The sequence below is a fragment of the Meles meles genome, chromosome 14 (genome assembly GCF_922984935.1).
Source record: "Meles meles chromosome 14, mMelMel3.1 paternal haplotype, whole genome shotgun sequence".
NCBI lineage: Eukaryota > Metazoa > Chordata > Mammalia > Carnivora > Mustelidae > Meles > Meles meles.
In genome coordinates, this window is record NC_060079.1 from 30,085,419 (window position 1) to 30,098,925 (window position 13,507).

At 37.1% G+C, this 13,507-nt stretch overlaps 1 protein-coding gene across 2 annotated transcripts in view; it reads left to right on the top strand.

The window, feature by feature from the left end:
* Window positions 1-13,507, top strand: part of ENOX1 (ecto-NOX disulfide-thiol exchanger 1) — a 581,569-nt gene that overhangs the window by 163,129 nt on the left and 404,933 nt on the right. For both annotated transcript variants that reach the window (XM_046028124.1, XM_046028126.1), the window contains exon 3: window positions 10,781-10,923. The gene's annotated coding sequence lies outside the window, so the exon portion shown is untranslated. The remainder of the gene's footprint in view (window positions 1-10,780; window positions 10,924-13,507) is intronic.

Below are 13,507 nucleotides of genomic sequence, written 5' to 3' on the forward strand. Positions count from 1 at the left end.
CTCTTTGACATTGGCCACAGCAACTTCTTTCAAGACATGTCTCCAAAGGCAAAGGAAACAAAAGTGAAAATGAACTTTTGGGACTTCATCAAGATCAAAAGCTTTTGCACAGCAAAAGAAACTGTCCACAAAACAAAGAGGCAACCCATGGAATGGGAAAAAAATATTCACAAATGACACTACAAAGGCTGATATTCAAGATCTATAAAGAACTCCTCAAAGTCAATACTGACAAGGGTTTTAAGGCACCCATGATAAAAATGCTTCAACGAGCAACTACAAACACACTTGAAATACATGAAAAATTAGAAGGCCCCGGCCTTTTAATAGAAATAGAAAATAGAAATAGGAAGTCTCAGTAAGGAAATATAAAATATGGAGAAGAACCATAGGGAATTTTTAGAACTAAAAATATAAAACCTAAAATAAGGATGGGCTCAACAGCAGAATGGAAAGGATAGAGGAAAGAACTAGTGAAGTGGAAGACAAAATGAGAGAAACTAACTTCATCTCAACAGTACAGAGAAAATAGAATAAAAATCAGGGAACACAGTCTCAGGGACTTGTAGGATTATAATAGAAATCTAATATATATATCACTGAAGTACCAGAAGGAAAGGAGAAAGAGGACAGTGCTAAAAAAGTACCTGGAATTATAACAGGGGGAAAAAAAGATACAATGGCTGAAAACTTGCTAAATTTGGCAAGAGGTATAAACCTAGATTCAAGAAGCGGAGAAAGTCCCAAACAGAATAAGCAAATAAATCCACACCAATTATTATATTATAATTAAGTTTATGAAAACTATTGTCAAGTAAACTTGAAAGCAAGGAGAGAAATGACACCTTACCTACAGGAGACAAGCAGATGGACAGCACATTTCTTTTTTTTTTTTTTTTTTAAAGATTTTATTTATATATTTGACAGATAGAGATTTCAAGCAGGCAGAGAGGCAGGCAGAGAGAGAGAGGAGGAAGCAGGCTCCCCACAGAGCAGAGAGCCCGATGCGGGGCTCGATCCCAGGACCCTGAGATCATGACCTGAGCCGAAGACAGCGGCTTAATCCACTGAGCCACCCAGGTGCCCCCAGCACATTTCTGATCAGAGACAATGGAAGCCAGAAGGAAATGACACAGTATTTTTGAAGTGCTGAAAGAACTATGAACCCACAACCTAAGTCCAGTGCAATATCCTTTAGGAATGAAGAAGATACCAAGACATTTTCAGAAAAGGAAAACTAAAAGAATTAGATATTAGCAGACCTTCTCTAAAAACAAAAAGTAGCTTGAGGAACTTCTCTGAACAGAAAGGAAACAGCAAAAAAAGGAACTGGGAAATCAAGAAAACGTGGAAGGCAAAAGTATGGGTAAATACATTAGACTTTCCTTCTCTTGAGGTTTCTAAATTATAGTTGGTGGTTGAAATGAAAATTACAATACTGTCTGATGAAGGTTCTAAATGAGTATAGAAGAAATATGTAATACAATTTTATTTTAAATAGAGAAGGGGAAGGGACATAAAAGTAGGTAAGTTTCCTGTATGTCACTTGAACTGGCAAAAATAGGTAAGTTATGTATATGTGTAATACCTAGAACAGGCATCAGAAGATTATACAAAGAGATATATTCCAAAATACTAGATAAATCAAAATGGAATTCTACAATACCATCTAATCCACTTGAAACATGATAAAAAACAAACAAAAACTAGAACAGAAAATAAAAAATAAGATGGCAGACCTAAGTCCTAGTGTATCAATAATTACATTAAGAGAGATAATCTAAAAAATCAGAGACATAAATTTTCAGGGTGGATTATATAAACCAACTATATGCTATCTGTAAGAAACTCACTTCAAATATAACAATGAAAAAAAAACCAAGTATAACAATTAGACATGTTGAAAATAAAAGGTACAGGAATTTATATATAAAATCATGCAATTACATATATATATTATGCAAATTCGTAAAGGAATTCAAGATTATATTATTAGATAATGTAGACAAAGAAAATTGCCAGAGACAGAGCTAGACATTATATAAAAGGGTCAGTCCACCAAAAAGACCTAACAATCCTAAATGTAACTGCACCAAACGACATAGCTACAGAATATATGAAGTAAAAACTGATGGAACTGAAGGGAGAAGTCAACATATCCATAGTTATAGGTGGACACTTCAACACCTCTTCCTTCACAGCTGATAAAACAACTACACAAAAAATCAGGAAGGATAGAAAAATTCATAACAAAATACACTACCTAATAATAGCAAAGTACATATTCTTTTCAAGTACCTATTGAACATACAGCACAAAAGACCTCATCCTGCATCATAAAACAATCTTACAAATTTAATAGAATTGATACCATGTAGAGTATGTTCTCTGACCCCAATAAAATTAAACTAGAAATCAGTAACAGAAAGATAATATGATCTAATGCTTTGAAACTAACTGACATTTTTCTAAATAATCCATGGGTCAAAGAAGTGTCAAGGGAAATTAAAAAATACATTAAACTAAATGAAAATGAAAATGCAACATAACAAAATCTGTGGATAGCAGCCACTACAGTTGTGAGAAGAAAATGTATAGGAATAAACTCATGTATTAAAAATGAAGAAATGTCTTAAATCAATAATCTAAGTTCCCATCTGAAGAACCTATAAAAAGAATAGCAGACTAAACCCAAAGCAATCAGAAGAAAGAAAAGAATAAAAATAAAATTAGATATCTGTGAAATTAGGGGCACCTGGGAGCCTCAGTCAAACATCTGCCTCCAGCTCACGTCATGATCCGTGAGGAGTCTGCTTCTCCTCTCCCTCTGCCTGCTGCTCCACTTGCTTGTATTCTCTCTCTCTCCTTCTCTCTCTCTCTGTAAACTAAAATAAAATCTTAAAAAAAATACTTAAACCTTAAAAAAATCAATGAAATTGAAAACAGGGAAACAGTAGAGAAAACGGAATGAAAAAACTTCTTTGTAAAGATCAATATAATTGACAAAACTTTAGCAAAAATGTCAAGGAGAAACACAAATTACTAATATCAGGATTGGAACAGCAGATATCACTGCAGGTCCTGCAGACATCAAAAAGAAATAAAGGTAATATGAACAGTTTTACCCACATGAATTTAACAACTTAGATGGAAGATATCAAGTCCTTAAAAAAACACAAAAATCACCCTATATGATGTAGATAATTTGAATAGTCCTGTAACTATTAAGGAAATGGGATTCATAATGTGAAAGCTTTCCCAAAAGAAATCTCCAGGCTCAGCTGGTTTCACTGGAGAGTTTTATTGCACACTTCAAAGAAATAATAACAATTCTGCACAGTCTCTTCCAGAAACTAGAACAGAAGGGAAGCCTTCTCAATGTATTAGATGATGGTCGTATTGCTCTAATACCAAAACCAGACAAAAACAGTACAAAAAAAGAAAAACCCATACCATTATCTTTTATAAACAGACATGCAAAAATCCTTAACAAAATAGTAGCAAATAAAATTCAGCAATATATAGAAGAATTATAAATCATGACCTAGTGGGATGCATTCCATGGATACAAGGATGGTTCAATATTTGAAAATCAACCTCCGTGATCCACTATATTAACAGGTTAGAGAAGAGAAGACAGATGACCATGTCAACTGATACAGAAAAAGCATTTGACAAAATTCAACACCTATTCACAGTAGACTTTCATAAAAAATAGGAATAGAAGAAATTTTTTCCATTCAATATATAACAGTCTTCAAAAGATTGCTACAGATAACATTATAGTTAAAGGTGAAGGATTTGGGGCACCTGCGTGGCTCAGTGAGTTAAAGCCTCTGCCTTCGGCTCAGGTCATGATCTCAGGGTCCTGGGATCTAGCCCCATATTGGGTTCTCTGCTCGGCGGGGAGCCTGCTTCCCCACCGCCCCCCGCCCCGCCTGCCTCTCTGCCTACTTGAGATCTCTGTCTGCAAATAAATAAATAAAATCTTTTTTTTTTTTTTTTAAAGGTGAAGGATTTAATACTTTGTTTTTAAGATTGAAAACAAGGCAAGGATATCTGCTTTCAACGCTCTTATGTAACAGAGTGATACAAGGCAAGCAAAGGGAAAAAAGGCACACATATTGAGAAGGAAGGAATAAAAATTGTCTTTATTTGTAGATTATATAACTTATGTACACAGCAAATATATAAGAATTTGTAAAACAAAAAGCCCAGAACTAATAAGTGAGTTCAGCAAGGTCACAGTACAGGCTAAATATACAAAAATCAATTTTATTTTTGTGTACTAGCAATGAATATTTTGACACAGAAATTTAAAAATACAATGTCACAATTGCTCAAAAAAGAGAAATAGTTATAAACCTAACAAAACATATACAAGACTTGTATGCTGAAAAATACACAGTTATTGTGAAAGATAAAAGTTCTAAATAAAGGGAAAGACATGCCATGTTCATGGAGTGGAAGATCTATATTCTCCCGAAGGTGATATATAAGTTTTGACAGCAATTTCCTCTCAAAAGCTCAAGAAGATTTTTATGGATGTTGACAGGATTATTCTTAATTTTATATGGAAAAGCAAAGGAACTAGTTTAAGAATTTTGAAGAAAAGCAAAATAAAATGGAAGGAATTGGTCTGCCCGATTCCATCATTTATTACATAGCCACTATAATCAAGACTGGAGTATTGGTGGAGGGATAGATACATAGATCAATGGAAGAGGACAGAAAACCCAGATAAGAACCCACATAAATATGCACAACTGACTTTTGATAGAGGTTCAAATGAAATTCATGGAGATAGATAACCTTTTAACAAATCGTGGTGGAGCAATTGGAAATTCATAGGCAAAATGAACCTCAATTGCAGTCTCATCATAGTATGCAAAATTAACTCAAAATAATCATAGACTTAAAACTACAAAACTATTAGAATAAAATAGAAAATGTTGGGGATTTAGGAATAGACAAAGAATTCTTAGGCTTGACACCAAAAGCATGATTCTTAGAAGGAAAAATCAATATATCGAACTTAATCATTATTAAAAAAAATTTTTTTAACTCTGCAAGAGTGTTGGGAAGATGAAAATGTAAGCTCCAGACTGGGAAAAATATTTGCAAACCACTTCACTGGGAAAAGACTAGTACCTTAGAATATATGAAGAAATCTCAAAAGTCAATAATAAAAAACAATCCAATTAGAAAATGGGGAAAAGACATGAAGAGACATTTTACTGAAGTGTATATGTAGATGGTCACTAAACATGTGAAAAGATGTTGGACATCATTAGTCATTACGGAAATGCAAATTAAAATCACAAAGATGTTTCACTATAAACCTGTTAAAATAGCTAAAATAAAAACTAGTGACAACATCAAATGCTGGCAAAGATGCAGAGAAACTGAATCACCTACATAATCCTGGTAGGAATGTTAAATGATACAGCCACTTTGGAAAAACAGTTTGGCGATTTCTTAAAAAACTAAGCATTGCAACTGCCATACAAACCAACAATTGAATTATTGGACATCTATCACAGAAAAATGAAGATTTATGATCACAGGGAAACCTACAGGCAAATGTTTGTAGCGTGTTTATCTGTAATAACCAAAAAATTGGAAGCAACCCAAATGTCCTTCAAAGGCCCTTTGGTTAATGAACCATGATACATACATGCCATAGAATAGTACTCAGCAATAAAACAGGACTGAACTATTGATACAGGCAACAACCTTGGTGAATCCCCAGAGAATTATGCCGAGTGAAAAATGCCAATCTCAAAAAGTTACATTCTACATGACTCTCATTTATGTGACATTCATTTTTTTATTTTCTGTTTTTTTTTAATATTTCATTTATTAGCAAGAAAGAGCATGATTGGGGGCATGTGAGGGTAGAGGGCGAGTCTCCCTGCTCCCACGGAGCTCCGTGGGAGCAGGGAGACTGACATGGAGCTTGATTCCAGGACCTGAGCCACACACGTATCCTTGTAACATTCATTTTTTAAATGACAAGGATATTGAAATGGAGACGAGACAAGTAGGTTCCCAGGGGCTACAAATGGGATAACGGAGATAAGTGGGTATGACTATATAAGGGCAACATGAACATTTCTTGTGATGGATGAATTCTGTATATTAACTGTTTCAGTGAAAATATATCTTGGTTGTAATATTATATTATAGTTTTGCAAGATGTTATCATTGGAGAAAACTAGGTAAAGGGTACAGTTTATGTCTGTATTATTTCTTACAAAGGCATGTATCTATACTTACTTCGAAATAAATAGTTTTACAAATACATATATAATTTGATCCTGAATTGTACTTCTGAGATTTAGCCATAGATCATCATTTCAGGTCTAGTTATAATAGCAAAGATTACAAAGAGTGTTTTAGTTCATCGAGGGGTATAGTTGTTTTTTTTTTTAAAGATTTTATTTATTTATTTGACAGAGAGAGATTACAAGTAGGCAGAGAGGCAGGCAGAGAGAGGAAGGGAAGCAGGCTCCCTGCTGAGCAGAGAGCCTGATGCGGGACTCAATCCCAGGACCCTGAGATCATGACCATAGCTGAAGGCAGAGGCTTTAACCCACTAAGCCACCCAGGTGCCCCAAGGGACATAGGTTTTAAATAAATTCATATAATGCAGATGTTACAAAGAATGAGATAGCACAAATATACTGATTCATATGGAAATGCATACTCCAAAACCATGCTTTGGTACATTATTTTAATGACCTATTAATATACCCAAGTGTCTATATTTACACTTTCATATGCAGGGATTACTTTTGGAATGTTAGATAAGTGACTCAAAACCATGGATGAACTTGAGGAGCTGTGTGTCTGGTGGGCTGGTGTGATTGAACCCTTATTCACTATCTATATACACTCTGTTGTTCCTCTTGAATTTTGTACATTGTATTTCTATGACCAATTGAAGAATATATGAGCATGTTAAAAAAAAAAAGAGAACATCCAGAGACTCAAGTATACACACACACACACACACACACACACACACACACACATACACACACGGGAATTTAGTATATAATAAAGGAAGCATTTTATGACAGTAAGGGGAAAAGATGTGTTATTTCATGAAAGATCTTGGGAAAACTGCCTAGCCATTAAGGGAGGATGAACAGTCATACAACTACTTAACTCTTTATATCTAAATGAATTCCAAATGACATGAATATATAATTGTAAACAATGAAAAAAATATTAGGTAAATATTTCATCATCTTGGGGTAGGGAAAGTTTTTTGAAAGCATAGCACCAGCAATGTAATCACAAAGGAAAAAGATTGACAGATTTAATATATATATATATTAAATATATATAAGTTTATTCTTTTGTATGCCTATAAGTGTCCAAATATATAAATTACATCAAAAGATATGACACTGCTCCTTAAGAAGAGAATGGAAAATAAATTGTGGTATATTTGCATAGTTAGTTACTACACAGTAACAAAAATGAATAAACTATAGGAGCAGCATGGATAAATTTTGTGGATATAATGTTGATCCAAAGAAGTTATTTACAAAACCAGTCCATGGTGTTAAATGTCAGGAGGGTGGTTTGCTTTCAAGAGGAAGGATAGAGTCGTGACTGGCAGGGTGGACATGAGCGGGCTTCCACGACTCTGCTCATGTTCCATATCTTAGGTGGTAGTATAGGTGTGTTTGCTTTGTGATAGGTCATTAAGCTGTATACTATTCTATATGCATATTTTACTTTAAGAAAACAGTTTTAGGGGCACCTGGGTGGCTCAGTTGGTTAAGCAACTGCCTTCGGTTCAGGTCATGATCCCGGAGTCCCGGGATTGAGTCCTGCATCAGGCTCCCAGCTCCACGGGGAGTCTGCTTCTCCCTCTGATCTTCTCCCCTCTCATGCTCTTTCTCACTTTCTCTCTCTCAAATAAGTAAATAAAATCTTTTTTTTTAAAAAAAAGCAGTTTTTAAAACATACAAACAAAAATATAACACTTTTTGATTTCCATATTGGTGAAGACTTTTATTGAAGTTGTCTTTTTTTTTTTTAATATTCTATTTATTTATTTGACAGAGAGAGACGGTCACAAGTAGGCAGAGAGGCAGGCAGAGAGAGAGAGGGAGAAACAGGCTCCCCACTGAGCAGAGAGCCCGATGCGGGGCTCGATCCCAGGACCCTGAGATCATGACCTGAGCCGAAGGCAGAGGCTTAAACCACTGAGCCACCCAGGCGCCCCTTGAAGTTGTCTTTTGATGGTACTATAAATGTAAAAGTTTTCAGAAGGCAAACTGGTGATGTGTTTCAAAATTTTACTTAACAATTTCTATTAAGGGAATTTGTCCTAAGGATACAGTGAGAAAAATGTAAGAGGGAACATCTATAATGATTTTCATAATAGCTTTATTTATAAAAATGAAAAATCAGAAGCAAACTAAATGCCCGACATTGAAAGATTATTTAACTCATAATGATACATAAGGAATATATACCAATTTGCTAGATACACCAAGCAGGGAGATGTTTCTTTGTGTGGAATGCAATATAAATAGTTTGGTGAATGAAGTAACAATATTAGATCTCTACATCTTTTTTTTTTTTTTTTAAGATTTTTATTTATTTATTTGACAGAGAGAGAAATCACAAGTAGGCAGAGAGGCAGGTGGAGGAGGGGAGAAACAGGCTCTCCACTGAGCAGAGAGCCGGATGCGGGGCTCAATCCCAGGATCCTGAGATCATGACCTGAGCTGAAGGCAGAGGCTTAACCCACTGAGCCACCCAGACACCCCAGATCTCTACATCTTATGTAAACACATTCACACACACTTAAAAATACATACTCAAAATCATATTATAAAGAACATCTGTATCTAAATAGTTTGAGACATTAGTCATTAAAATGTTAACAGAATTTATCTAAGTTTTCCTGTGTATTTTTTTTCTTTTTTCAGTTTTACCTTTCATTTCTAAAAAAAACAAGGAAGCACAGGGAGATATGACTTTATAATACCTGAAAAAAATAATAAAACACAAGTAAACAAAAGTGCCAGAACAGCCTTTTTGTATATTTCTTAGAGTTATCTCCACCCCCCACTCAGCACTATTCAGGGATTTTAGTTAAAATGGAAGAAAAACAAGGGAAGATAAAGAAATATAAATAAACTGTGTACTTGTTAAGTTTAATCGTGTTACAAGGTAACATTGAAAGATATGAATCTTACAATCTTACAAAGAACTTCTCTTACATATGAGTAGAATTATTTCTAGATCATCCTTCAATACAGTTATTTTCATTTATAGATTGAATGATCATGATATAATTCTAAGTATTTTCTAGTATATTGGAAAGACTTAAAAAGTGGTATATCACAAACTTAAAAAGAGTTTTAATAATTAATTAGATCAGGTTTCGTGAAGTTTTAAAGGTATATAATTTTTGAGTCTGCCTTTAAGAAAAAGAACAAAATTTTTAATACAATGTTATTTACTGGCTCTTGGAAAGGCATTTGGAAATGGAGGGTCCTAGCACTTAAAGTTCCTTTTATTTCATGTTAAATTTACCTATTTAGACACATAAACTTTCTTTTCTTATGCCCTGTTTCCCTTTTAGGGGGAATTATTGCTCAAAATTGTTAAATTATGACAACCTAACTATTTGTTAATAAAGCAATTTAAAGATGTCTTGAAGACAGGTTCATTAAAATACAAAGGAAAAGAATACATATTTAAATCTTACTGTGGAAGGTTGTTAAACTTATTGACACTTCAAGGCCCTATACATATAATAATTGGATTTATTTATTTCTATTATTTTTAAAGTAATTCATTCAACGAATAAGAATTTGATTAATATTATTTATTTATTTATTCCAGAAATAGCCCCACACTTATAGAAACTGTACCCCTCCTCCGAATTCTGAAATTTGGCTTCGAAATATATTCAGATTTCACTTCAGGGCTTCCTGAACTTGAACGCACGCTCAGCATTCAGTTCACGCGGCGATCTTGTGGCAATGCAGGTTCTGATGCAGTCGGTCTGGAGTGGGGTCTAGCACCGTGCGTGTTTTCAGCACGCTCCATGGGAAAGCGGCGCCGCCGGTCCGCGGACCACACCTGGTGTAGAGCGAGGCCCCACCCCTTCCAAGCTGTGTGCGGCAACCCCTCCTCAGAAGCCGGAAGGTACCTCCAGGCCCTCAACATGGAAGGTGCCGGGGAATGTTCCAGGCTGTGGTTCTTTTTTTTTTTTTTTTTAAGATTTTATTTATTTGACAGACAGATCACAAGTAGGCAGAGAGGCAGGCAGAGAGAGAGAGGAGGAAGCAGGCTCCCTGCTGAGCAGAGAGCCCGATGTGGGGCTTGATCCTAGGACCTGGGGACCGTGACCTGAGCTGAAGACAGAGGCTTTAACCCACTGAGCCACCCAGGTGCCCCCAGGCTGTGGCTCTTAGGTGCGGCTGGTGAGCACGTAAGTGGGAATGCAAATATAGGACCTGGATTGCCTGAAGCGCCAGACACGGCGGAGGACAGTGGGTGAGTGGAGGCCGACTGAGAGCCAGAAAGCGAGCCCTCGTGAGGAGGAAAAGCCCACCTCTAGCTGAGCTCCTTTGAGGAAGCGGTCTGAGTAAAGGAGCTGGGCAGAGTCTTGTCGTTTCCAGCCTGCCTCAGAAGCCCCGGGGAAGGCGGGGAGTTCGTCTTGCAGGAATTCCAGAGTGTAGAGGAAGACCCTCAGAATTGCTCAACTCCAGTCTCACACATACCGTTGCTTCCATTTCAGGCTTTAGGGCACGCTGTGTGTAGCCACAGCCCTCCCAGCAGGCGGCCGGCCCACCTGTGACCTGTGACCTGTGACCTGTGACCTCTTCTGGGAATTCTCAGGAGCTGAGCACGTCCGGCGTTCCCTAGGTTCCTCAGCCCACGGTAAAGCCTTTGCATGGTGTTTTTGACATTGTGCTCTTGTGCGGTGATGCTCCTGCACGTCCTTGGTGGGGTGGTGTGGGGTGCGGAGCTCTGAAGAGGTGCCTTCCCACACCCGCGACTCCGGCCATCACAGACATAGGACTTGTTACTGTCAGGGAAAACGAAGAAAAGCACGAAATGCGCGGTGGCTCCTAATTTTGGTACTTTTCATCCCTAGGAGAGCTGATGCACATATCTTTGTCTGTGGTAAAAACACACAAACATATAACATGATGTTTGCCTTCTTAAGGCGTTCTGAAGTGTTCAGTCTGGTACTGTTAACTCTCCGTACAATACTGTGCAGATCTCTAGAACTTTGTGTTCACTCATAAAGCTGAAGTTCTATAGCCTCTGAGACTCCCTGTTTCCTTTTACCTCCAGCCCCAGACCTATGATACTCCCTGAAACCTGCAACCTGCAACCACCACTCTATTTTCTGTCCCTTGGAGTTGGGATCATGGAGTATTTGTCTTTCTGTGAGTGGTTTATTTCACTTAGCCTTATGTCCTCAGGTTTCATCCATGTTGTATCATGGGTCAGCATTTCGTTTTTTATGGTCAAGTCGTACTCTAGTGCATGTATATACTCCATTTTCTTTATTCATTCTTCTGTGGATGGCCTTGTCAGTTGTTTTCACTTTTTGGCTATCGTGAATAACGCTGTTGTGAATACAGGTGTGCAGGTATCTCTCTGAGATCCTGATTTCTGTTCTTTGGATACATACCCAGAAATGGGATTGTTTGGTCATATGGTTATTCTGTTTGTAGTCTTTTGAGGAATCTGCATCCTGTTTTCTCCATTGGCTGCACCCTTTTTCATTCATTTACAGAACACTTGCTATTTTGTTTGTTTATATTTTATAATGGCCATCCTAACAGATGTGAGGTGATGTATCTTAAATGTAATAATCTCGAACTAGTAACTTACAAGAGTATGAGTGTAATCCATTTGGGGTGCATTTGTGTTTTCACCTCTAACATTTTCTGCTACTGTTAACTAGTTGGGCCACGGAGATTTACTTTGTTGGCCCTTCCTATCTGTAGTACACACTGTCTTATTCAAAATGAGCCTGTGTGGGACATAAGTCTCTTCTCTGTCACTGCCTCACAGAGGTCAGCTTTGAGTAGTTGCAGTGGGTTTTCTTTGGTTTGCCTTCCTATGGTCACCCTCCCCTATGAAACAAATTACCAAGAATTCTTAAAAATGGTGAATTGGGGTAAATCAGAGGGAGAGACGAAGCGTGAGAGACTGTGGACCTGAGAAACAAACTGAGGGTTTGGGAGGGGAGAGAGGTGGGGGGATGTGGGAGCCCGTGGTGGATATTAAAGAGAGCATGTATTGCATGGAGCACTGGGTTTGGTGCATAAACAATGAATCTTGGAACACTGAAAAAAATAAAATTAAGATGTTAGAAAATAAAAAAATAAAGCTCTTTCACCAAAAAAAAATTAAAAAGTAAAAAAATAGAGTATTAACATTCGTATGTGAGGATGGCTATTGACAGTGATTGACTAGGTATGAATGATTAAAAAAAAATATGCAGAATTGGCAAAAAGGAAAAGAAAGTGTCCACCCCAAATGTGACATCAGAATCTTGGGGATATTTTAGAGAATCTGTTTATGACGCCAGTGCGTGAGTCTGGCAAGCAATGTGACATTGCTGAAACTCATGAAGAAGAGCAAGGTCCCATGCCAGGGATAAGCTCAGGCCTCTGGGCAGAGCTCCCAACTGCTGGGAGGTTTACTTGTTTTGCACACTTTACAGAGTAATTGGTTGTTAAGTCACATTCTGTGGTTGCTTTACAAAGTGGCTTTACAAAAGTAGCAATACTGGGATGCATTAGAAATGATGATTTAAGATTGAACTGGCTCTGTTGAAATAACCTAAATTATATGCAGCAACATTGTTTTTCCCAAGTGGCTAAAATCACTGACTTAAGATATTTAGAATGTCAGAAACGTATATACTTAATAAGCTTGGAAAGTCTGCCATACTTCAGGGAGTATCATAGGTCTTCATCATCATCTAAGTAGGCCTCTGAGACCACATGGGCTATGACTTGATTTCTCTCATTATGAATAAATCCAAAATGACTGATGCATTCTGACATCCGGACGGGGCTGGACCAGATGTGAGACTGAGTCATAGTTGCGTATTGCTTGCTTCAAATCCTTCAGTGTACATTTAGCATCTAACATTTAAATTTAGACTGAAGGATTATTCTTCTTAAGTATGGTAATTCTTGATGCCTAACAGATGGATCGTTGGAAGCATGTGCATGTCTGGGTACATGGAGCTAGATTCAGGAATGACAGCTTCCACAGGCATCACTGTATACCAGTGGAACATCATTAGTGTAGACAGTAAACACGGCACCTGTCAACTCAGATTTCTACATGTAACACTCAGGCAGTTGGTAAGACAATATTTATTCCAACTCCCTCATAGGGACAGGGAACAAGATAGCATTAAGAATTGTTGCCACTGTTGAACTATCTCTATTGAATATTTTCGTAACAATAGTGAAAAACTCTTGGCATTGCC